The sequence below is a fragment of the Chlorocebus sabaeus genome, chromosome 18, assembly GCF_047675955.1.
Source record: "Chlorocebus sabaeus isolate Y175 chromosome 18, mChlSab1.0.hap1, whole genome shotgun sequence".
NCBI classification, from domain to species: domain Eukaryota; kingdom Metazoa; phylum Chordata; class Mammalia; order Primates; family Cercopithecidae; genus Chlorocebus; species Chlorocebus sabaeus.
Window position 1 is genome coordinate 31,223,359 of NC_132921.1, and position 12,605 is coordinate 31,235,963.

General features: G+C 43.3%; 1 pseudogene; it reads right to left on the bottom strand.

Moving 5' to 3' along the window:
- Positions 1-285: 285 nt before the first annotated feature.
- The window catches only part of LOC140709034 (transcription factor NF-E4-like), a 35,711-nt pseudogene continuing 23,391 nt past the window's right edge, over positions 286-12,605 (bottom strand).

The window sequence follows — 12,605 nt, forward strand, 5'->3', positions numbered from 1 at the left end:
CAGAGGTCACGAGCAAGGGCCTGTCCAAAAAGGTGGAGGCTGTCTCCGAAACCTTGAGGTAGTACACACCAGGTGAGCTGACACAAAAGGTGGGTGTCAGGGTTTCCCCACCTAAAGGCAAAGAGGTCTTGAGAAACAGGGTGCAAAGGAATTGTGAAGAAAGCATTCTTTAGGTTTAGGACAGACAAATGGGTGGTATTGGAGGGAACTACAGAAAGTAAAGCATATGGGTTAGGAACTACTGGACATACTGGAGTACAGCTTGGTTAATGAGCCTAAGTCCTGTACTAAGAGATGAGTTCCATCTGACTTTTTAACAGATAGAGCTGGTGTGTTAAAAGGGGAGTCTGTCGGGTGGAGTAGGTGATGGACAAGGAGGTGAAAAATATAGACTTTAGGCTGCTTGGGAGATGGGATACTGCTTCGGTGATAGGAACTGGGTGGGCTTTTTAAGGATAATGCAGACAGGGGTGTGGTGTTCTGTGACCGAGGGTGTGGAAGTATCCTAACAGCGGGGATGGGGGATAAGGAAAAGTTGCATGTTTTAGAGTGGGAGGGTGAAGGAGTAGAAGAAAGCTAGAAGTACTGGAGGGGTCTGGGTGGATGTGTTGGGTACCATGGGGAATGTGGAAGTGCAGTAGTGTGGAGTTTTGAAAGGATATCTCTGCCTAGGAGCGGGGTTGGGCATGAGGGCAGTACTAAGAAAGAGTGAGTGAAGGAAAAAGTGCACAGGAAGCAGAAAAGTGGAGAGGGGCCTTGGGGTTTGGAGACTTATCCATTAATTCCCACAACAGAGACTTGGGAGGACTGGGTGGGTCCTGAAAAATTAGGTAAAGCAGAGTAGGTTGCCCTGATATTAATTTTTTAAAAACATACTGGCCTACCTGCCACCATCAGGGTTACCCTTGGCTTGGATGAAGAGATGGTGATTGCTAGGGCGTCCATCCCAGGGCACCATCAGTCTTCAGTGGTAAGGCTGATGAGATCCAAGTAGGGGGTTTTGGACAGTTTAAGAAGGGATGGGGGTGGTCCTTGTGGTAGTAAGAGGGCTGCTTATAGTCCAACTTCCAGTGGGCTCCTCTGCAGACGGGACATGGCCTGGTGGGCTTACCTGGATTTGGACATTGTCTGGAGCAGTGGCCTTCATTGCAGCATTTGAAACAGGCGCCAGGTGGAGGTGGATTGTTAGGAGGCTTCCGTATGAAGCTGTAGCCCCGTGGGCCTGCAGGGCACCTGATGGCAGAGGCGAGCATTTGAAACTCTACCTGCTTTTTGCCTTTTACTTTTCTCATCACAATTGTTAAAGACTTTGAAGGCTAAATTAAGAAGGTCTTGTTGTGGGGTTTGAGGGCTATCATCAAGCTTCTGAAGCTTGCACTGAATATTGGGGGTGGACTGAGAGATGAACCAAAGGTTCAAAGTAGTGGTTTCTGCTGAGGATTTGAAGGGGAAAGGGAGTTAAGTTAACAGGCAGTGGAGGATAGATAGAGGCATAAGGTGGCGGGATGGGCTTACAGTCTTCAGGAGAGGGCGGTGAGGAAGGAGAATGGGAACAGGCAATACTAGAATTGTCCTGAGGAGGGGACAGTGTAGGAAAAGAAGTGGAACTGGGAAGATGGTGACTAAGAAGATAGCAGCTGGAAAAATGGTGGCTGGGAAGGTGGCCGCTGAGAAGTTGGCGTCTGGGAATATGGCAGCTGAGAAGACAATGAGGAGGCTTGGGGGGTTAAAGAAGGCTTTGAGAGGAAGAGGTAGGGGCTGGGAGGGGTGGACAGCAGCCAACTGAATCAAATGAGGAAAAAGAGGTAGGTGGGGAGGAGAAAGGCTATCAGGGTGGTGAGAATGGAGGAGATGGATTTGAACAGGTGAGCAAGAACTGCAGAGGTTGTGATCTGAGTGCAAAAAGGCCTAGACATAAGGAATTTCTCACCATTTCTTCAGTCTTTGGCAATAATTGCTTAAATCAATTAAAATTGTAAAGTCAAATGTTCCATTTGCGGGCCATTTGAACCCATTATCCAATTCGTATTGTGGCCAGACTGAATTGCAAAAAAAAGACAAGGTGCTTAGGGTGGATATCTTCCCTGAGGCCTAAGGTTTGCAGGTTTTTTACGAGGCAGCCTAGAGGACTGTTTTTTGGAATGGAGGACTGGGAATTTCCCATAACTGAGGGTAGGCTTGGGAGAACAGGGGAAAAGGAGACCTTCCTGGATGGCTGGAGGGAGATGATAAAAGAAGCGATCATCACTGCTGCCTTTTCATTCCTGAACGTGATCAAATGGCCTAGAGGCATCCCCCTAAGACCAGATGATTCAGCGAGTGCCTGGCACATGCCAGAGCCTTCTTGGACCAACATTGGATTTTCAGACTGGAAGAACCAAGAGAGGCCATGCGGATTTTTCCCTGTTAACCGGGCTCCTGGGGAAACTTACCAGTAGGCGAGATCAGTGACCACTGTGAATGTACAGAGAGGTGACTGGAGGCTGAGGAGCTTCCTTTGTCCGGCTGCTGTGGCCTGCTCTCCGGGGTGGAGGGGTAGGTCCACGGGGGACACACACCTGAGCCCCTCCCAGGTTTTGGCACCAGATGTAAGGTTCTTGTATCGGTTCGAACCCCGAGAGCACACCAACAGACAACACGAGGCGGTGTGGAGCAACATGCTGTTTTAATGAGCGCCTGGTGGGCCAAGGCCTAAAATGGTGTCAGCCCTGAGTGAGGACAGGACAAAGGTTTTATAGTCTCCTGTAAAAGGGAAGTGTCCTCGTCTGAGGTAACTGCTACATTGTACCCAGATGGCCTTTTTCTTGATCTTCAGGGGTACATATCTTCCAGCTGGCTCTCTTCCTGCTTCTATCTTGCTGGCGCATGTTGCTAATGCAAGTGGCCTTGTGCCTTGGGACTGGGCCTGAGAAGAGAGGAGTTATTCATCTTAAGCTTTCAGGCCCCGCGGAGAACCTTACAGCAAGGACTGGAGGGAAGTTTCATGGGCTTATGCTGGAGGGGGCTCCATGCAGAACGAGGTCATGCTGCTGGGGCTTCCTGCAGAGCGAAGTAGTTGTGCCAAAAGGTTGTTTGCGATTAGCCATCTGTATTAGTCAGGGTTCTCTAGAGGGACAGAACTAATAGGATAGATGTGGATATGAAAGGGAGTTTATGAAGGAGAAGTGACTCATACGATCACAAGGTAAAGTCCCATGATAGGCCATCTCCAAGTTGAGGAGCAAGGAATCCAGTGGTGGATCAGTCCAAGTCCCAAAACCTCAGAAGTAGGGAAGCCAACAGTGCAGCCTTCAGTCTGTGGCCAAAGGCCTGAGAGCGCCTGGCAAACCACTGGTTAAGTCCAAGGGTCCAAAAGCTGAAGAACTTGGAGTCTGATGTTTGATGGCAGGAAGCATCCAGCACAGGAGAAAGATAAAGACCAGAAGACTAAGCAAGTCTGCTCTTCCATATTCTTCTGCCTGCTTTATTCTAGTCACACGGGCAGCTGTTTAGATGGTGCTCACCTAGACTGAGGGTGGGTCTGCCTCTCCCAGTCCACTGACTCAAATGTTAGTCTCCTTTGGCAACACCCTCACAGACACACCCAGGAACAGTACTTTGCATCTCTCAATCCAATCAAGTTGACGCTCAATAGTAACCATCATGCTATCTCTCAGGACAGTTGTTCTCCTTCACCTGGAACTTTTTCCTCATTGTTGCTTACTTACCTTATCAGGACTCCACAATAAGGTTGGTTAGAGATTTGGGAGCAAGACCAATCCCAGCTTTCTCACTTATTAAGTTGGCTGGCTCTTCATTAAGTAGTTGAACCCCTAACTCCACACTTCAGTTTTCTCACCTGTAAAATGGTGATTAAAAATGCTTGCCCCTTAAGGACTGTCAAGAGAATTATGTTATTACATGTGGAAGTGTGATAATGATGTAGGAGTCAAAAAGAAATTATTTAGGCAGATAGGGTAAGGAAGTCCTTAGTAAGGTTCTCCCTTCAATGAAAAGCAGCCCCAAATCATTTCTTTTCTAACAAAAAGCAAGCTAAAAAACCAAGCCACAAGCATGGAGAAGCATGGAAGCTTGCATGGATGAATGCTGGCAGCTGTGCCAATAGGAGAAGGTTACTTGGGGGCTAGGCAAGTTCATCATGGCAGCTCCATCTTCCCTTTTCCTTGTCAACCACGTGTGCAGTAAGGAGCAGACAACATGGCGCTAGCCAGGTAGAAAACCTATTTGCATAATAAAAAGATTAGGGTGGGGTGGCCAGCTTCTTCACACACTATGTAAATATCACACCTGCTCCAACCAATCTTTAGGCCCTATGTAAATCAGACACCGCCTCCTCAAGCCAGTCTATAAACCCCAAATCTCTCCCCACTTCCTCCCACCCTTCGCACTCCATTGTGGACCATGGACCATGGACCGCGGACTGTGGACCAGAAGTCCCACTTGGATGCCCTCTCTCTCTGCAAGAGAGAGAGCTATTCTCCTTTCTCTTTCTTTTGCCTATTAAATCTCTGCTCCTAAACCCATTGCTTGTGTGTCCATGTCTTTGATTTACTTGGCTTGAGACAACAAACCTTGAGTATTTCCCCAGACAAATGACATCACCTCAATAATATATGAAAAGTATTTGGGATATATGTTTATGTGCCATGTAAATGTTTGCAATTATTAGTTTCCTTCAGTAGGCATTTTCACTTAGTCACTATGAGCATTTTACATTTTTCCTATTTCTTGTGAAACAATAAGCATGGCCTTATTATATGAAAGGTTAACTCACCTGACCTTGGCAGGCAATGGCAATGAAAGTTATCACCAAAGTGTTTTTCTCTAATCCAGTGGTTCTCAGCCTTGGTCTTACCCTGGAACTCAGGGAACTTTACCTAGTACTGATGCCTGGGACCCAACCCCAGAGATGCTCATTGAATTGGTTTGGGGGAAGTCTAAACATCGGCTATTTTAGAAGCTTCCCAGATGGCTCTAGTGCACAACCAAGGTTGAAAACTCTCCCCAGACCTTTTTCGTGGAGGTGAAGTGCGAGTGGGATTTTTGAAGGTCGGATTCGGTCACCACATGAAACCAGGATGTCAGTAGTGCTTCTTGAAAATAAGTGTTTCAGTGCCAAATATATTTTACAAGTTCTGGGTTAAACAACAGCAAATAATAAACAACTTTTATTTGCTAGAGGATTTATCGGACTTTTAAGGGCCTTTGGTGTGTTAAGGGACATTGAAACTCTCAAAGAGGGGGAATTATACTTGGAGCCTTTCCTAAACAAATTTAACCACAGAAACTTTTTGAGTTTGGGTGTCTTGGGGAACTGGCAATCTGAGAAATACACTTTGGAAAATGCTAAATTTATGCCAATGCCAAAAGCAGTGTGGAAAGCTGAGCGAAGGCAGAGCCTAGGGGAGCTCTTGGGTCTCCTGATCCTGACTCCCCCACTCCTGGCTCTCCCCTGGCAGAGCATTCTAGCCTGTTACCCCCACTCACTTTACTGAGAAGAAAGAGGGCACCCAAAAAGGACAGAAACTGCCCATCCCGGTCCAAGGGGAGAAAAACAACGTAACACAGGGGAACAGTAGTGGACTCAATGTTCGGCTGCCCTGGAAGCCTGAACAAAAGAGAATTTTTGTTGGGACTGGAGTCCTTGGCTTCCAGGTGTGACTCAGGAACTATCAGTATGATGGTGGGGTGAAAAGGATGTTGGACTGTGTGTCCATAGCATTCAGAAAACTGCCTCCATCCTCTGACTTGCTTTTCTTAGTAAAGCTAAAATTGTGGCTAGAAATTGTAGCTATACAGTCACTAATTTCCATGACTTGATAATATATCCTTTTCACTTTAACCTTATCTTATACAGTGCATCATTTTGAAAACTTTTTCACACATATTGTCTCATTAGATTCACAGAACAATCTTATCTGCTGGGCAGTGCTAGTATTCTTGTTATCCGTATTTTTCAGAGGGGAAAACTGAGGCCTAGAGAGGTGAGTTGACCTGCCTGAATTTACAGAAGCCTGTGATGAACCCAGGTTTGAGTATAGGTCTTTCTGCCACGCATTCTTTCCACTGTGTTCTGAACCTGATTTTAAATTACAGATTTATAGAATTCTCTTAGGGGGAACTTCCTTTCCCCAGGATGCATCTTTCCAAGTGAGGAGTAACAGCCCTACCTCTATCTACATTAACCCATTTTCCCCAACAGAGGGTAGAAAGAGTGACAACTGATTGGAAAGTTTGGGCCCAGAGGGTGAGATCCCTGGGCTTATCCCCTTCCGTGCTTGGCTGTGGGCATCTGCAGGCAGTGCACAGTCTCTTCTGCACCAGCCTTATGGCAAGAGAAGGCACACAGTTTGGGGAGGAAAGATAAATTCAGAGGAGGGTTAGTGGCTCCTTTGGCTGCATGCTGAGCCATGGCCTCCAGTAGAACTTTTATCACAATAAAACCTATTTTGATCTCCATCATTTATAATTCCTAAGTGTGGCTCTTTTACAATCGATTCCAAACATGGGTAGGGAAATGGGGCATTATTTATTAGTCCCCCCCCCAGACCTTATAAATTTTATAGCTGAATCCAACCTGAAGTTATTTGGTCTAAGCTGCTACTTTTAAAAAATGAATCATCTGAGTAACAGTCAGGTTTTATTACTTGCTGAAAAATCACACAAAGCTGATTAATACGTAAGCCACTGGGTATCCTGACTTACTGGGAAGTGTTACTTTTGTCCATTTAAGCATGGTTTCTTCAAATTACCCAAGAGGGAGACAGAGCTCATGTTTGGAGCACACCCCCCCCTACACACACACACACAGCAGGTGGCCATAACAAAATGAGGAAACAAATGTTATAAATAAATTGATATTCAGTGAGTTCCAATAAATCATTGAAGTAATCATTGTGGTTGGGAGAGAAAATTACAATTTATTGGGCATCCCTAACCTTTAGGAAGTTCTTAGTTTGAATTATACATGAGAATATCAGTCAGTTTTACTGCCATAAGAACCCCCAAATTCCAGTGGCTTATAATAACTAGCATTTATTGCTCATGAATTTTAATTGTTGGCAGCTGCAAGCCATTTGTGGTGGTTCTTCGCAACCCTGTTCCCCATGTTTTCTCTCTCTAAGACCCAGGCTGAAGAAGCAGCCTATATTTGGGACTTGGCATACTTGTGGAAGAGGAAACAGAGCGGGAGAATTCATGGAACCCACGGGGCTTCTTAAAGCATCTGCTCACACAAGGCAGATGATACTTCTGCTCACATCCCTTTGACGAAAGCCTGTCACATGGCCAAGTAAAGAGGGATGTAAGCTGCTCCCTCAGGAGGACTACAAGTCCCATGGCCATGAGAGGGCATGTATAGAGGGCATGATAGAGAAGGAGAAAGCACATACTTGAGAGAAATAATAGAATCAACCAGAGAGTGTACATAGGGTCTGTAGAAGTCCTAATCTAGACCTGGCCTTAAAGTGAGAGTATATCACCCTTTCGACCCTCTGAAAAACTCTCCTTTAGAGTTAGAAAGGGGTGGAGGAGGTTGAAATGTAAAAGGAGGAGAGAGTTGCCTCAGGTGGAAGGAGTGGTCCTGTAAAATGTGCTTTGAATTGGAGTCCACTAAAGAGACCATCCTCAACCCCTCCCTGGGGCATTAGATGTCTTGTAGGTTATTCATGCAGGAGAGGGAAAATTGGGTATGCAGTGGCACAAATAATCCAAAACTCATTGATATTTGAATACTTAATGCTGTTTGTGATTTCTGTAGCCAGCATAGTTCCCTTCTTGATTGCACTTCACTGAGATCACTGTGAAGGTTGCCTGGTATTCCCCATGCACGCAGCAACTAATGGGAAGAAGACAGTGAGGAGGAGCGTGAGATGAACGTCAACTAAATAAGGTGAGGCTGGCCACAAAAGTGATTCATTCACATAGGGACAAATGAATAACCTCTTACTCCCAGCTGAATTCTAAGCCTCGTACAGGGAATGAGAGAGAGCAAATCTCGTGAGACTTCACTGCCTTCTCCAACTATTGATTCTGCAGTAGCCTCACCCATTCTCCCAGGATGCAAACTCAAGATTTGTGAGGAGACGGCAGGGCTCAGGCAAACTATAGCCTGCAGCACGCTGCAGCCCTTGAAGGGAGTTCATAATTTTTTTTCTTTATTCCCTCTTGTATCCAGGAGTGATTGAGGGCCTACTAGTTGCAAATGTGTGGGCACTATAGGGAAGTCAAAAGTAATAAGGAGACACTATCCCTGCCCCTCCAAAATTATTGCTAGTGATGATAACATTTTATAACTTTAAAGCACCTTGAATGTTTTAAGTTGCTTCATAGTAGGAGGCCAGAGCTATAGAAGCAGTTCTGTAACCAAGAAGCCGCCAAGATCTTTCTGTCCTTAAATACATTTTTCATGTTCTCAAGCTTGTGAGGTGCAGTACCCAGGGCTGTGGTGGTACGCAGCCTGGGAGGTGGTGTCTGTGGGCTTATGAATTTGGGAGACAGCACTCAGCTGAAGTAGCTAAGCTACCAGAAATACAGCAACAGAAAAAAATGCAAAATCTCTTGTCCATGCATCATTTTGCATTACCTCACTATCTAGAAAAATAGTTTGCAATATTGCTGAGTGGTTAAGAGCTTAATTTTTTACAATAGACTACCAGGGTCAAAACTTGACTTATCCATTTATTAGCTGTGTGACCTTGGAAAAGTCATCTTACTCTGTGTGCTTCGGTTTCCTCATCTAGAACTAGGATTGTTATGAGAATCCAAAACACAATGTTTTATTTTATTGTTGCTTAGCTAATTACAAAAACACCCACTGAAGCAGCACTAAGAATATGATGGTTCTACTATAACAGTACAAGTCTAAGTCTCTTGAGATACTAAGGTTCAGGCATGTGATCTAGGTTCTTTCAACCAGACCTACCTGCAAGGGCCTATGATTTGGAAGTGAGGAAACGGCAGGTATGGGGTTTCCATTTTGCAGCCTGGCAGGTGGCAGAGGCCACATGTTTCTGTGACTGGAAGTGGGGGAAGCAGGAGAGGCCACTTGCTATCATGGATAGGGCCGTGGGGTCCTGGGATCAGTGGCCAGTTCCTCAGGGTGTTTCCAGGAGTTGTTACTGGAAATCAGCCTAGAATTTTCCCTCTAGTTCTTTTTGTAACTCTGGGAGCTAGGGAAAGTAGCCTGGGCTCCAATCCTGGCTCTGCCGCTTAATAATTGCGTGATCTCAGGCAAGTTATCTCACTCCTTTATGCCAGTTTCCTTATATGAAAAGTGGGGCATATAGGTAGCTGTTGCACAGGGTTTTCATACAGTGTAAAGGAGTTAATATAGGTAAAGCATTTAGAATGCATCCTGACACATGGTAAACATTAATGTTACATTATGGTTGTTGTTGCTTCTGTTGTTATTATTATTAATAATATATTTCGAACTAGCTAAAGTGGATTCTTTTGTCTACAAGTAAAAGCACAGATTAATGCAAAGAGCAACATGCTTTGTACTTGACGTTTTAGATAAAGAAGTATTACACATATATGTGTTGGTGCCTGAAAAGGCCAAGAAACTATAGTTTAGAAAGTGTATAAATGGATGAAGACAATTTTTTAAAAATCATTAATGAAGTCAGGGAATTACAGGATGGAATGCAGAATAGAGACAATCAACTGTGTTACAAGAATATGAAACAACCTCACTGAAGGAGATATGGAGAAAAGGTGCTGATTTAAGCAACTTTGGAAATTAGCAGAGACCATAAGACTAAAGGCTAAAGAATCTGTACACAAGTATTGTATCCAAACTGATAAAGTCTTTCCTATGGAGGTTATAGGCAAGTGGAGGAGGCTAGAATGACTCATATGGTGATAGATTAGAGTTAAAGACGTTAGAATTAATTCTGCTGGGTGTGGGGGCTTCCATGCCTACAATCCTAGCATTTAGGGAGTCCAAGGCAGGAGGATTGCTTAAGCCCAAGTTCAAGACCAGCCTTGGCAACATAGTGAAACCTCGTCCCTACAAAAATATGGGAAGTAGTTGGGTGTGGTGGTGCACACTTGTAGTCCTAGCTACTTGGGAGGTTGAGGTGGGAGGATCACTGGAGCCCAGGATGAGGAAGTTGCAGTGAGCCCAGATCATGCCACTGCACTCCAACCTGAAAACAGAGACTCTGTCTCAAAAAAAAAAAAAAAAATTGCTCATTTTCAGCTTAATATAGTTAAATGTACAAATATTTGTGAATTGGTGTGTATACACAGGTTAGCACATATACATATAATTCTTTCCACTGTCAGCTAAGAAACCCTAAAAGAAACAACACCTTTGTAGCACACCTAGTGCTCAGATCTTGGTTCCTTATATCATTCTACAATAAAAAGAACCAGAGATCCTTGAAGAAATTGCCTGTTCTAGGACTGGTGAAGGAAACACAGAAGATGAGCCTGGAGCAGCACCTTATAGTGCCAAAAAGTAAGAAAGTGCTAAGGAAGAAATAGAAAGGGGGGTTGTGGAGAGGAAACAGGGAAGGGAAGGGAAGGGGAGGGGAAAAGAGGGAAAGGGTGGAGACGGGGGGTTCACAGTAATAGGATACATCAATAGGAGACAACTATAAGAGTTCCCAATGCCCTACTCTGGATCAATCTGAGTGCCAAAATAAACAAAGTCATTGAATTATAACCCAAACTATAAAATAAATATCCATGAGTCTATACAGATATAGATGATTTTAAAAATAAGTAATTGGAGTAAAAGGGACAAATCTGTGAAGAACAATTCCAAGTAATTTATGTGAATGCTCCACCTCTAGTATATGGAGCATTACTCCCCCCCATCAAAGTGTGAGCTATCTATACAGATTTCTTTGCAAACAGTACAGTATGGAAAGTTGAATGGGGAGCAGGAAGTAATTTGCTATAGAGAAATCTGACAAACAACACCTTGGCCAGGTGATCAAGGTCAACATCAATAGTGTTAAGTCAGGTGAATCATGTGTACCTTCGATATGATTTAGTGAGATACTGAAGGATAATATAATGAGGCTAACTGCATTACCCCTGGGCTCTTCCTCCCAAAAACCTATAACCCCAGCCTAATCATGATGAACAAAATTAGAAAAATCCAAATCGAGGGATAGTCTCTACAAAGTACTCTACCCCTCAAACTGTCGAGGTCATCAAAAATAATGAATGTCCAAGAAGCTGTCATAGTCTTGAGGGGCCTAAGGAGACATGACAACTACATGGAATGTGGCTTCTGAGATGGGATCCTGGAACAACAACAAAAAAGGCATTAAGTAAAAACTAAGCAAATCTGTATAAAGTATGCACTGTAGTGAATTTTTAAAAAAGTGAATGAAGAAATTTCAAAAGAAGAGATAGACAATGACAAAAGCTTTATTAATATCAACATTTTGAAGCCTCAGACCCAGCAACTGGAAGGGACAATCTTGCCATACAAGAAGCTCTTTTGGATTCTACAGTAGATGCAGAGAATGCCTTCCGCTGGTGGACCTGTTACACCACACTGAAAGTTGTGATTTGGACTGGTAATAGAACCTGTAAAACCTACATTGATGAAGTTCTCCAGCACAAGCTGGAGCTAAATCTGCTTTAAAAGAGACCCAGGAATTATCTTGTAAATTTTGTAGTGAAATTAGTAGGATTCTCAAAAAGATCAGCCTCTGAGAAGTATGTATCAACAATCAACTTGAACATTCGCTTCAAGAACATTGTGCTCCCCATCCCAGCTGCCTAAGACAAGAGATGGTGCCAGCTGGGAAAAGAGAGAAGAAACTGAAAGGAACAGATTTTTTTTTTTTTTCTAAAATCACAGAAGGATACATGAGAAAAGGAATAAAACGTTAGCAGCATTCCTAATGGTACCATTTTGGTAAATCTTAAACAGAACACAACTGAGGCAACAATTTAGAAGGACATTAGAATTTATGAAGCGGCTCCAGTCAAAAGTTAAGCAAAGAATATGACTAGGAATATGCCTAAAGTAATTACTAGGAATATGCCTAAAGTAATTATTCCAGAATGTGCAGTAGATATTTCTTGAAATGTATGGTTACACTTGCTTCTAATCAGTTGCTTTCTCATGTCCAGTTATATTTCATTTTGCTTAATCTGCAAAATCAATACATCATAGAACCTGTTCAGTGTGTAAGGGGATATATGTGTGTCTAAATACATGTATATATCATATATATCTAAATACACATAGAGATATATATGCAAACATGTGTATTTAAGTATATATATACATAAATTGTGTTATGATGAATGTAATTTAAAGCTCTTCAGAATTAATATCATGTTTAATCAAATCATTTTAAATGATCTTTAAGAAAGCATAATAGTGACCATCATTTGATTTTCTGAGGAATTTTGTGAGGTAATAACACCAGGTATTGTAATCCTCATGCTACAGAGGGAAAATAAGCCCAGAGAGGTTAAGTGGCTTGCTCAAGGTCACAGAGTTAGAAGAGCTTGCAATATAGTTGGGCTAATAAAACACATCCAGGCACATAAAACACCCTGAAATAATTAGAAGCTTGTGGTTTTATTCTGAATCAAATTTCCAAGCTCCAAAGATATTCTCTTAACTA